The sequence below is a fragment of the Carcharhinus amblyrhynchos genome, chromosome 4, assembly GCF_965287045.1.
Source record: "Carcharhinus amblyrhynchos chromosome 4, sCarAmb.v2.hapA, whole genome shotgun sequence".
Classification (NCBI taxonomy): domain Eukaryota; kingdom Metazoa; phylum Chordata; class Chondrichthyes; order Carcharhiniformes; family Carcharhinidae; genus Carcharhinus; species Carcharhinus amblyrhynchos.
Genome location: NC_137327.1, coordinates 67,574,095 through 67,587,405, shown reverse-complemented (window position 1 = coordinate 67,587,405; position 13,311 = coordinate 67,574,095). Strand labels below are relative to the sequence as shown.

The window sequence follows — 13,311 nt, the reverse complement described above, 5'->3', positions numbered from 1 at the left end:
CAGTTATTTAAGCATTTCTCCTGGAATCCGCTTTTCTGATCAGTCTCGTGTTTACCATAAAACATAACCTTTAATCATAATCCCTACCGTAGAAGGAGCTATTTGGCCCACTGAGTCTGTACTGACCACAATCCCTCAGCTCTATTCCCACAACCCTCATTTACCCTGCTAAACCTCCTGACACTTGGATCAATTTAGCATGGCCAATCAACCTAACCGCACATCTTTGGACTGTGAGAGCGCACAGAGGAAACATACCCAGACGCGGGGAGAAAATGCAAACTCCGCACAGATACTGACCCTAGGCAAGAATTGAACCTGGGTCCTTGGTGCTATGAGGGAGCAGTGCTAATCACTGCACCATCGTACAGGAGAAATTCTTCAGCCCATTTTCCGACTGACTTCTGGCACAATTGAGCAATTCAAAACTACATTAATTTTATGTGGATTCAGATAACAAAACAGCATCGCTTACATAAAAAGAATCAAAATTATTTACCGAACAAAACCATCCCAGCTAATTTGTTGAAAGAAAGTATTACTGTGTACAGTGACTCTTCCACAGGGTCATTGCACTGGCCCAGTGACAATCCGTGGCGTCATCATGCTGGGTCAGTTACTGTCTACGGTGTATTCATGTTGACCCAGTGACTATTCACAGTGTCATTGCACAGGCTCCGTGATCGTCCAGTGTGTTCTCGTGCAGGCCCAGTGACTGACCCTGGCCCAGTGACTGACCCTGACCCAGTGACTATCGATGGAGTCGTCAATCTAGCCCAGTGATTCTCAACAGTGTTGGTGACTGTCCAAGGTGTCATCATACTAGCCGCTGACATACTGGCCCAGGACCTTCCACACACCTGACAAAGGAACAGTGATTCCAAAAGCTTGTGGGATTACTATCAAATAAACTGGTTGGACTTTAACCTGGTTTGTGAGACTTGTCATTGTACTGGCCCAGCAACTGTCCACTGTGACGTCGCACTGGCCCAATGACTGTCCACTATGACATTGTACTGGCCCAGTGACGGATCACAGTGATGTTGCACTGGCCCAGTGACTGTTCATTGTGTTGTCATCCTGGCCCAGTGACCATCCAATATATCATCACACTGGCCCAATGGCCATCCACGGTGTCATCGCACTGTGCCAGTGACCACCCAAAGTATCATGGCACTGTACCTGTGACCTCCCACAGTGTGGCTGCTCTGGTCTCTTGACTGTCCACAGTGTGGTTGCACTGGCCCAGTGACTGTCCACTATGTTGTTGCATTGGCCCAGTGACTGTCCACTGTGTCATTGCGCTGGAAATCTCACAATACCAGGTAAAAGTACAACAAGTTTATTTGATAGTAAACCCACTAGCTTTCAGGGTTTGCCCCTTCGTCAGGAGTTCTGGTCACAAACAAAGCATATAAAGGCGCACACAGTTTACAGAATACTGATTAGAATGTGAATCTTTACAGCTAATCTGCTATTCAAGTCTTAAAGGTGCAGACAATGTGAGTGGAGATAGCATTAAGCATAGATTAAAGAGATGTGTATTGATTTCAGACATGACAGTAAGTGAGATATTGCAAGCCCAGGCAAGTCATGGGGGTTACAGATAGTGTGACGTGAGCCCAAGATCCCGGTTGAGGCCATCTTCATGTGCGGAACTTGGATAACAGTTTCTGCTCAGCGACTCAGTACTGTCGTATGTCGTGAAGGCCACCTTGGAGATCGTTTACCCACAGATCAGAGGCCGAATGCCCGTGACCGTTGAAGCGCTCGCCAATAGGAAGGGAACAGTCTTGTCTGGTGATTGTTGAGCGGTGTTCATTCATCTGTTGTTATAGCATCTGCATGGTCTCCCCAATGTACTTTCTTGCAGTGTATCAGGTCGACAATGTTGGCCGAGTTGCAAGAGTATGTGCCGTGTACCTGGTGGACTGTGTTCTCACGTGAGATGATGGCATCCGTATTGATGATCTGGCATGTTTTGCAGAGATTGCTGTGGCAGGGTTGTGTGATGTCATTGTCGCTGTTCTCCTGAAGGCTGGGTAGTTTGCTGCAGACAGTGGTCTGTTTGAGGTTGTGCAGTTGTTTGAAGGCAAAAAGTGGGGGTGTGGGGATGGCCTTGGCGAGATGATAGTCTTCAGCAATGACTTGTTGAAGACTCAGAAGATGCCGTAGCTTCTCCGCTCCGGGGAAGTTCTAGACGCCGAAGGGTACTCTGTCCACTGTGTCCCGTGTTTGTCTTCTGAGGAGATCACTGTAGCACGTCGGAACTGTCAAGTGATGAGTCGAGCATCATATCCTGTTCTTATGAGGGCATCTTTCAGTGTCTGGCAGTGTCTGTCGCGATCCTCCTCATCTGAGCAGATCCTGTGTATACGGAGGGCTTGTCCACAGGGGATGGCTTCTTTAATGTGTTTAGGGTGGAAGCTGGAGAAGTGGAGCATCGTGAGGTTATCTGTGGGCTGCGATACAGTGAGGTGCTGAGGTGACCGCCCTTGATGGAGATGAGTGTGTCCGAGAATGCAACTGATTCTGGAGAATAGTCCATGGTGAGTCTGATGGTGGAATGGAACTTGTTGATGTCATCATATAGTTGTTTCAGTGATTTTTTTCACCATGAGTCCAAAGGAAGGAAATGTTATCCGTGTATCTAGTGTATAGCATTGGTTGAAGGTCCTATGTGGTGAAGAAGTCTTGTTCGAGCCTGCGCATGAAGATGTTGGCATATTGAGGTGCGAATTTGGTCCCTATGGCCTTAATGTTTGTGAGGAATTTAGATGTCGTGGTAGTGACGGAGACGTGGTTAAAGGAAGGGCAGGACTAGCAGCTAAATATTCCTGAGTATAAGTGTTTTAGGCGTGATAGAGGAGGGTTGAAGAGAGGTGGTGGGGTGGCGTTGTTAGTTAAGGAGCACATCACAGCGGTGCAGAGGGAGGATGATATAGAGGAGTTAGGGATTGAGTCGCTGTGGGTGGAGTTGAGGAATAGGAAGGGAGCGATGACTGTGGTAGGGGTGTAGTATAGGCCACCCAACAGCCCACGGGAAGTGGAAGAAGGCATTTGTAAAGACATTTTGGATAGGTGCAGAAAGAATAGGGTTGTTGTAGTGGGAAATTTTAATCTTCCTGGAGTGGATTGGAAGGTGCCTAGAGCTGGGGGTTCAGAAGGGGAGGAATTTGTAAAATGTGTGCTGGAAGGGTCCTTGGAGCAGTATGTAACTAGCCCGACTAGGGAGGGGGCTATACTGGATTGAGTTCTGGGTAATGAGCCAGGTCATGTGGTTGAGGTTGCAGTGTGTGACCATGTGGCTAACAGTGACCACAAGTCTGTCTACTTTAGGATAATGATGGAAAAAGATGAGTGCTGTCCAAGGGGGAGGGTGCTAAACTGGGGGAAGGCAAGTTACAGCCGGATTAGGCATGAGCTGATGGATACTGATTGGGAGAGGTTGTTTGCGGGTTAAGTCCACGTTCGGCAAGTGGGATGCTTTCGAGGGAAAACTGAAAAGGTTGCAGGAAAGACATGCCAGTTAAGAGGAAGGATGGGAAAGGCAGGATTAGAGAACTGTGGATTACAGGGGATATTGAGGACTTGGTCAGGAAGAAGAGGGAAGCATGTGTTAGGTCTAAGCAACTGGGAATGGAGAGAGCACTGGAGGAATATAGAGAGAGTAGGAGGGAGCTCAAAAGAGGAGTTAGAAGGGCAAAAAGGGGGCATGAAATGGCTTTGGCAGATAGGATTAAGGAAAACCCATAGGCATTTTACTCTTATTTTAGGAACAAAAGGGTGGTTAGAGGGAAAATCGGTCTTGTTAGGGACAGAGGAGGGGAACTGTGCTTAGATTCTGAGGGAATGGGGGAGATCCTGAATGAATACTTTGCGTCAGTATTCACGAAGGAGAGGGTCTTGGTGTCTTGTAATGTCTTGGAGGGAGCTGTAGACCAATTGAAACTGCCGGGATAGTTTCCTGGAACAGTGTGTGTTGGAGCCGACGAGGGAGCGAGCTATCTTGGATCTGGTGCTGTGTAATGAGGTGGGTAGAATTAGGGACCTTGCGGTGAAGGATCCTCTTGGGGAGAGTGATCATTGTATGGTGGAGTTTCTGGTGCAGATGGAGGAGGAGAAAGTGGGTTCCCGGACACGCGTACTTTGTTTGAATAGAGGGGAGTACGGTAGGATGAGAGAAGAATTGGCGAATGTGGACTGGGGGAGCGCGTTGGAGGGAGGGTCTGCTGAGGAGCAGTGGAGGATCTTTAAGGAGATCTTTCTTGGTGCTCAGTGGAAATTTATTCCGATGGTCAAAAAGGACCGTAGGAGGGAGAGGTAATAAGCCGTGGATAACGAAGGAGGTGAAGGAAAGTGTTAAATTAAAAGCGGAGGAATTTAGAGTAGCTAAGAGTAGTGGGCGAGAAGAGGATTGGGAGAGGTTTAAATGTCAACAAAGATTGACAAAGAAGTTGATTAAGAAGGGTAGGAGAAACTATGAAGCTGGGCTAGCGCTTAATATGAAAAAGGATAGCAAGAGTTTTTATAAATATATAAAAAGGAAGAGGCTGGCTAGGGTGAACGTTGGTCCTTTAGAGGATGAGAAAGGGGACCTAGTGGTAGGGGGTGGGGATATGGCTAAGGTATTGAATAACTTTTTTGTTTCTGTCTTCACGGAGGATGACGTGAATAATTTGCCGGGTGTTAGCGATGGAAAGTTGGTAGGACTGGAGGGTCTTAATGACATTACTGTTACTAGAGAGGCGGTGCTCGACAGACTGGAGGGGCTGATTGTGGACAAGTCCCCAGGACCGGATGGAATGCATCCAAGGGTTCTGAAAGAACTGGCGGAGGTGATAGTGGATGCCTTGGTGGTTATTTTCCAGACGTCGCTGGATTCCGGGGAAGTGCTGGATGATTGGAAAACGGCTAATGTTACGCCGTTGTTCAAGAAGGGTGCCATGCAAAAGGCGGGGAATTATAGGCCGGTTAGTTTAACGTCTATGGTAGGTAAAATGTTAGAATCTGTCATTAAGGAGGAAATTGCGAGGCATCTTGAAGGGCTTGATAGAGCAGACGCAGCACGGTTTCATTAAAGGGAAGTCGTGTCTGACAAATTTACTGGAGTTCTATGAGGATGTGTCTAGGGTGGTGGATAGAGGAGAGCCGGTGGATGTGGTCTTTCTGGATTTTCAGAAGGCGTTTGACAAAGTACCTCACAAGAGGTTATTGCAGAAGGTCGAGGGACATGGAGTTGGGGGTAGGGTGTTAGCGTGGATAGAGGATTGGTTGTCAAATAGGAGGCAGAGAGTGGGGGTCAACGGGTGCTATTCGGATTGGCGGATGGTGACTAGTGGAGTGCCCCAGGGGTCGGTGCTGGGGCCTCAGCTTTTTACCATTTATATAGATGATCTGGAGGAGGGAACCGAGTGTAGGGTGTCAAAATTTGCTGATGACACCAAGATTGGGGGAACGGCAAATTGTGCGGAGGGTGTGGAGAGTCTGCAGAAGGATCTAGATAGGCTGGGCGAATGGGCCAGGAAATGGCAAATGGAATTTAGTGTTGGCAAGTGCGAGGTGGTCCACTTTGGTAGGAATAATGGTAGGAGGGATTATTACTTACGTGGCGAAAAACTGCAGCAGGCGACGGTGCAGAGGGACCTCGGGGTCCTTGTGCATGAGTCGCAAAAACCCAGCTTGCAGGTGCAGCAGGTGGTCAGGAAGGCGAATGGGATGCTGGCCTTCATAGCAAGGGGGATTGAATATAAAAGTAGGGAGGTCTTGCTGCAGCTGTATAGGGCATTGGTGAGGCCGCAGCTGGAGTACTGTGTGCAGTTTTGGGCGCCGCACCTGCGCAAAGATATTTTGGCCTTGGATGGAGTGCAGAGGAGGTTTACTAGGCTGATGCCGGAGTTGAGGGGGTTGAGCTATGAGGAGAGGCTGAATAAACTAGGCTTGTACTCGTTAGAGTTTAGAAGAATGAGGGGAGATCTCATTGAGACGTATAAGATGATGAATGGGATGGATAGGATAGAGGTGGAGAGACTCTTCCCGCTCAAAAAAGACAGTAGGACTAAGGGGCACAGCCTCAAGATAAAGGGGGGGCGTTTTAGAACGGAGTTGAGGAGGAACTTCTTCACTCAAAGGGTGGTGAATCTCTGGAATTCTCTGCCCGTTGAAGTGGTGGAGGCTGCCTCGCTAAATATTTTTAAGACGCGGGTTGATGGGTTTTTGATAAGAGAGGGGATTAAGGGTTATAGGGAGAGGGCGGGAAAGTGGAACTGAGCCACGACAGATCAGCCATGATCTTATTGAATGGCGGGGCAGGCTCGAAGGGCTAGATGGCCTACTCCTGCTCCTATTTCTTATGTTCTTAAGTTGAAAGAAATATCCATTACGAGGGAGGAAGTGTTAGGGTTTTTAGGTAGTATTAAAACTGATAAATCTCCGGGGCATGATGGCATTTATCCCAGGCTGCTTAGGGAGGTGAAAGATGAAACTGCTGGGCCTCTGATGCAAATCTTTGTCTCTTCTTTGGACACAGGTGAGGTCCCAGAGGACTGGAGGATAGCGAATGTGGTACAGCTGTTTAAAAAGGGTAGAAGGGATAACCCTGGTAATTATAGTTTGACATCAGTGGTAGGAAAGTTGTTGGAAAAAATTCTTAGGGATAGGATGTGTACGCATTTGGAGAGTTGCGATCTGATTAGGGATACACAGCATGGCTTTGTTAAGGAGAGGTCTTGCCTTACGAATCTGGTGGAAGTTTTTAAGGAGGTGACAAAAACGGTTGACGATGGGTGTGCCGTTGATGTCGTCTATATGGATTTCAGTAAGGCGTTTGACAAAGTCCCTCTTGGTAGGTTGGTTGAAAAGGTTAAGGCTCATGGGATACAAGGACAGGTATCTAGTTGGTTTGAGAACTGTCTTGGTAATAGGAGACAGAGAGTAGTAGTGGAAGGGTCCTTTTCTAGCTGGAGGTCTGTCACCAGTGGTGTGCCGCATGGCTCAGTACTGGGACCTCTTCTATTCGTAATATATATAAACGACTTGGAAGAGGGCGTACGTGGTGTGATCAGCAAGTTTGCAGATGACACCAAGATGGCAGGATTGGTGGATAGCGAGGAGGATTGTCAGGTGACAAGGATATAGATAGGCTGGTATACTGGGCAGATAGATGGCAGATGGAATTTAATCCTGACAAATGCGAGGTGATGCATTTTGGAAGGAATAATGCAGGGAGGAGTTACATGATAAAAGGTAGACCAATTAAGAGTATAGAAATGCAGAGGGACCTGGGAGTGCAAGTGCACAAGTCTCTGAAGGTGGCAACCCAGGTGGAGAAGAAAGCTTATGGAATGCTAGCCTTTATAGGAAGGGGTATAGAGTATGAAAGCTGTCATCTAATGCTTCAGTTGTACAGAACATTGGTTAGACCGCATTTGGAGTACTGCGTCCAGTTCTGGTCACCTTACTACTGGAAGGACGTGGAGACCCTGGAGAGAGTGCAGGGGAGGTTTACCAAGATGCTGCCTGGTATGGAAGGACTGGGTTATGAGGAAAGATTGGGAAAACTGGGGCTCTTCTTAGAAAGATGGAGATTAAGGGGGCATCTGATAGAGGTGTATAAAATAACGAAGGGTATAGATAGAGTAAACAGTGGCAGGCTTTTTCCTAGATTGGAAACAATTATCACGAGGGGTCACGAGCTAACGGTGAGGGAGGAGAAGTATAATTTGGATACGAGAGGGAGGTTTTTCACACAGAGGGTCGTGGGGGTATGGAATGCACTACCAAGCAAGGTGGTGGAGGCAGGCACGCTGGACTTGTTTAAGGTTTACTTAGGCGTGTGAGTGAAACAGGGATGGAGGGTTATAGGAGACAGTTTTAAAAAGAGTCAGGGCCTCGGGACGATACTGGAAATGTAATGCTACATGTTAATGTTTTGTCTGTTTTAATCCGCAGGTGTGTCGGTCCACCTTGTTGTCTAACGAGGGGCATGCACACGGTGGGTCGTGCGTGGGCTGCTCTTGGATGTTTGGAGAGTGGCCTAATACTTCGCATCGTTGTGTGTGCTTAAACCTGGACCAGCAGATGGGCACCACAACAGCTCAGTGACTATCACTGCTAGCTGTGCAGATACATGGATTTGGGCCAGTGTCTGTGGGAGTTTGCACAGTCTCCCTGTGGTTGCGTGGGTTTCCTCCGGGTGCTCCGGTTTCCTCCCACACTCCAAAGATGTGCTCTTAGGCTGATTGGTGTACCAAATTGTCCCTACGCTATTCTCCCCTGAATCTGGTTACAATAGGGGTACCATTCGCATACACACGGGGCAAGGTAGGTGTAGGAAAATGCTTTGTTAAGATGGAGGCGCAGGCTTGTTGGGCCGAAGGGCCTGTTTCCCGTGCTGGGTTGTTCTTTGTTCTTTGTTTGTCTGAGTGCGGTTGATGAATCTGGTGTTGATGCACCTCCTGATGGCTTGGGCATATATGTCCAGTCGAGGGCAGCAGCCTTCCGGAGGAATCCAGTTGGACTCTTTCCTCTTCGATTGCTGCACTGCGGATCTCTCTATCAGCTGTTCCGGTTCATTGGCTGTATCATTGTGTTCGCTGTTGGCCTCTTGGGGTTTGTGGAAGAACTCCCGCAGCCTCATTCGCCTGATGAATTCCCCTGTATCCGCTGCGAGACTGATGGGGTCCATTTTGGTGGTGGGGCAGAAATTGAGCCCTCGGCTGAGAACCAGTCCGACGCTGGCATCTCCACATCATTGCGCTGGCCCAGTGACTGTCCGCTGTGTCATTGCACTGGTGTAGAGATGCCAGTGTTGGACTGGGATAAACACAGTAAGAAGTCTCACAGCGCCAGTTTAGAGTTGGACTGGTTGGACTCTAACCTGGTGTTGTGAGACTTCTTACTGTCATTGCACAGGCCCAGTGACTGTCTGCTGTGTCATCACACTGGCCCTGTCACTGTCCGCTGTGTCGCCGCACTGGCCCAGTGTCCACTGTGTCATTGCACTGGCCCAGTGACTGTCTGCTTCATTATCATCGCACTGGTTGAATGCACTGGCCCAGTGTCCACCGTGTCATTGCACTGGTGTGGAGGTGCTGGCATTGGGCTGGGGTGAGCACGGTAGGAAGTCTCACATAGAACATAGAACATTACAGCGCAGAACAGGCCCTTCGGCCCACGATGTTGCGCCGACCAGTTACAAAAACAATGACCCACTAGCCTATACCAATCCCTTTTCGTCCATAAACCTATCCAGAGATCTCTTAAACGCCCCCAAACTAGACGCATTTACAACTGCAGCAGGCAGGGCATTCCAATCCCTCACCACCCGCTGGGTAAAGAACCTACCCCTGACATCCGTCCTGTAGCTACCCCCCCTTAATTTAAAGCCATGCCCCCTCGTGCTAGCTTTCTCCATCCGAGGAAAAAGGCTATCACTATCCACCCTATCTAAACCTCTAATCATCTTATATGTTTCAATAAGATCCCCTCTTAGCCGCCTTCTTTCCAACGAAAACAACCCTAGATCCCTCAGTCTCTCCTCATAGGACCTCCCCACCATACCAGGCAACATCCTAGTAAACCTCCTCTGCACCCTCTCCAACGCCTCCACATCCTTCTTGTAATGCGGGGACCAGAACTGCACACAGTACTCCAAGTGCGGCCGCACCAGAGTAGTGTACAGTTGCAACATTACACTGCGACTCCTAAATTCAATCCCCCTACCAATAAACGCCAAGACACCGTACGCCTTCTTGACAACCTTATCTACTTGATTCCCAACTTTCAGGGATCTATGTACACACACACCTAGATCCCTCTGTTCATCCACACTATTCAAAGTCCTCCCGTTAGCCCTATACTCGACACATCTGTTGCTCTTACCAAAGTGAATTACCTCACACTTCTCCGCATTAAATTCCATCCGCCACCTCTCGGCCCAGCTCTGCAACCTATCTAAGTCTCCCTGCAGACTATGACACCCTTCCTCACAATCTACCACACCTCCAACTTTGGTGTCATCAGCAAATTTACTAATCCACCCAACTATACCCTCATCCAGATCATTAATAAAAATTACAAACAACAGTGGCCCCAAAACAGATCCCTGAGGCACACCACTCGTAACTGCACTCCATGATGAATATTTACCATCCACCACCACCCTCTGTCTCCTATCTGATAGCCAATTCCTGATCCAACTTCCTAGATTACCCACAATCCCATACATCTGCATTTTCTGCAGAAGCCTACCATGGTGAACCTTATCGAACGCCTTACTAAAATCCATGTATACCACGTCAACTGCCTTACCCCCATCCACCTCTTTGGTCACCTTCTCAAAAAACTCAATAAGGTTAGTAAGGCACGACCTACCCGCTACAAAACCATGCTGACTATTTCTAATCAATTCATTACACTCCAAATAACTATAAATCCTATCCCTAATAATTTTTTTTTCTAAAACCTTGCCCACAACAGAAGTAAGACTCACCGGTCTATAATTCCCGGCAAAGTCTCTGTTCCCCTTCTTAAACAATGGGACAACATTCGCTATCCTCCAATCCTCCGGGACTACACCAGAGACCAATGACGACCTGAAGATCTGAGCCAGAGGCTCTGCAATCACCTCTCTAGCCTCCCAGAGAATCCTCACGACATCAGGTTAAAGGAGCACCTGATGAAGGGGCAGTTCTCCAAAAGCTTGTGCTGCCAAATAAACCTGTTGGACTTTAACCTGATGTTGTGAGACTTCTTACATTGCACTGGCCCAGTGACAGTCCACATTGTCACGACAGTAGACCCGTGACCGTGTACAGTGTCGTCACACTGGCCCTGTGACCATCTATGCTGACACACTCGCCCCTGTGACCATCCACAGTGTTGTGGCACTCACCCTGTTGTTGCAGTGGCCCAGTAACTGCCCATAGTGTCATTGCATTATCCACTGACCATCCGCAGTGTCATCATACTGGCCTCATTTCTGTCCACAGTGTCGTTGCACTAGCCCAGTGACCATCCACAGTGTCATTGCACCGGCCCCGTAACTGTCCACTGTGCTCGCGCCGGCCCTGCGTCCGGCCGCTGTGCTGTCGCCGCCCTGGCCCCGCGTCCGGCCACTGTGCTGTCGCCGCCCTGGCCCCGCGTCCGGCCACTGTGCTGTCGCCGCCCTGGCCCCGCGTCCGGCCGCTGTGCTGTCGCCGTCCTGGCCCCGCGTCCGGCCACTGTGCTGTCGCCGCCCTGGCCCCGCGTCCGGCCACTGTGCTGTCGCCGCCCTGGCCCCGCATCCGGCCACTGTGCTGTCGCCGCCCTGGCCCCGCGTCCGGCCGCTGTGCTGTCGCCGCCCTGGCCCCTATGTGCACCCACGGTGTCGCTGCACAAGACCGGTGACAGTCTACTGTCATTGCACTGTCAACAGTGACTGTCCACTGTTTCATGGCATTGACCCAGTGACTGTCCACTGTGTCTTTGCATCAGATCACTCTGATCACACAAAAGTGTCCAGAGGAGCAGTTTTTTCACAGAGGGGCTGGTGACTGTAATGAACAACCTGCTAGAGGTATTAGATAATAGGTGGGGAAAATTTTGTCATATAAAAAGCATTTAGCTAAGCTTGGTTCAGAGGGATTTGGGTCACGGGGCCGGTGCGGCCACACCGCGGGCCGTTTCGTGGCATTGGCCCAGTGACTGTCCACTGTGTCATGGCATTGGCCTCTGTGTACATTCACAGTGTCTTCACATCAGATCACTCACCATCCACTGTGTTGTTGCACTGGCCCAGTGACCACCCATTGTGTCGTCACACTGGCCCAGTGACAGACCCGGGGACTGCCCAGTGTTTCATTGCACTGGCCCAGTGACAGGTGACAGTTCACAGTATTGTCTCACTGTACCCATGACAGTGTGGCCGCACCGGCCCCGTGACGGCCCGCAGTGTGGCCGCACCGGCCCCGTGACCCAAATCCCTCTGAACCAAGCTTAGCTAGATGCTTTTTATATGACAAAATTTTCCCCACCTATTATCTACTACCTCTAGCAGGTTGTTCATTGCAGTCACCACCCCCTCTGTGAAAAAATTGCTCCTCTGGACACTTTTGTACGTCTCTGTTCTTATCTTAAACCTATGCCATCTAGACTCTGCTGCCTTTAGAAAAAGATATTGACTCTCTACTCCTTGTTGTTTTATAGACTTTTATATGATCACTAAGTCTCCAATGGAAAAGAGTCCCAGTTTATCCAGCCTCTCCTTATAACTCAAACTATCAAGTCCTGTTAGCATCCTCGTAAATCTTTTCTGCAGTTTTTCTAATTTAATAATATCCTTTCCATAATAGGGTGACCAGAATTGCACACCGTATTATGTGCAGTTCTGGCTAAGTATGGCCTTACCAATGCCTTGTACAATTTCAACAAGATGTCCCAACTCCTGTATTCAATGTTCTGACCAATGAAACCAAGCATGCTGAATGCCTTCTTCACCACTCTATCCACCTGGTACTCCACTTCTAATGACCAATGAATATGTACCCCTAGATCTCTTTGTCTATAACTCTGTCCAGTGGCCTCCCATTAACTGATTAATTTCTGCCCTGGTTCAATCTACCAAAATGCATCACCTTGCATTTATTTAAATTAAATGTCATCTGCCATTCGTCAGCCCACTGGCCCTATTGATCAAGACCCTGTTGCAATCCGAGATAACCTCCTTCAGTGTCCACTATGCCACTGAACTTGATGTCATCTACAAACTTATTAACCATGCCTCCTGTATTCTCATTCAAATCATTAATATAAACGACAAATAACAGTGCACCCAGCACTGATTCCTGAGGCACACCGCTGGCACAGGTCTCCAGTTTGAAAAACAACCCTCTACAATGACCCTCTGTCTTTTGTCATCAAGCCAATTTTGTATCCACCTACTAGATATCACCCTGGATCCTGTGCGGATTAACCTTATACAACAACCTACTGTTGTTACGCCTGCCACATAGTCTGTTTGAACCCTTATACAGTGGACAAAGAGTTGCGAGTACACTTCTTGTTAACACAATAATATTTATTCACACAATTATTAATCACTAACCCAATTAAAGAACAAAGAGCAGCACAGCACAGGAAACAGACCCTTCGGCTCTACAAGCCCGTGCCACCCATTTTAACACTCTGAGTGTCTTATTCAAGTCTTTCGTTTTTCATTGATCGTCAACGATTTTTGTCTACCTGTAGTGGAGCTCCACAATAAAGGGTTTGCAAATTTAAGGAATTATATATATGCCAGATTAAGGGAGATCCAATTCAGGGACAATAACA

General features: G+C 48.5%; 1 protein-coding gene across 2 annotated transcripts in view; it reads left to right on the top strand.

The window, feature by feature from the left end:
• The window catches only part of slc25a14 (solute carrier family 25 member 14), a 186,918-nt gene that overhangs the window by 14,416 nt on the left and 159,191 nt on the right, over window positions 1-13,311 (top strand). The gene's annotated exons all lie outside the window — the stretch shown is intronic.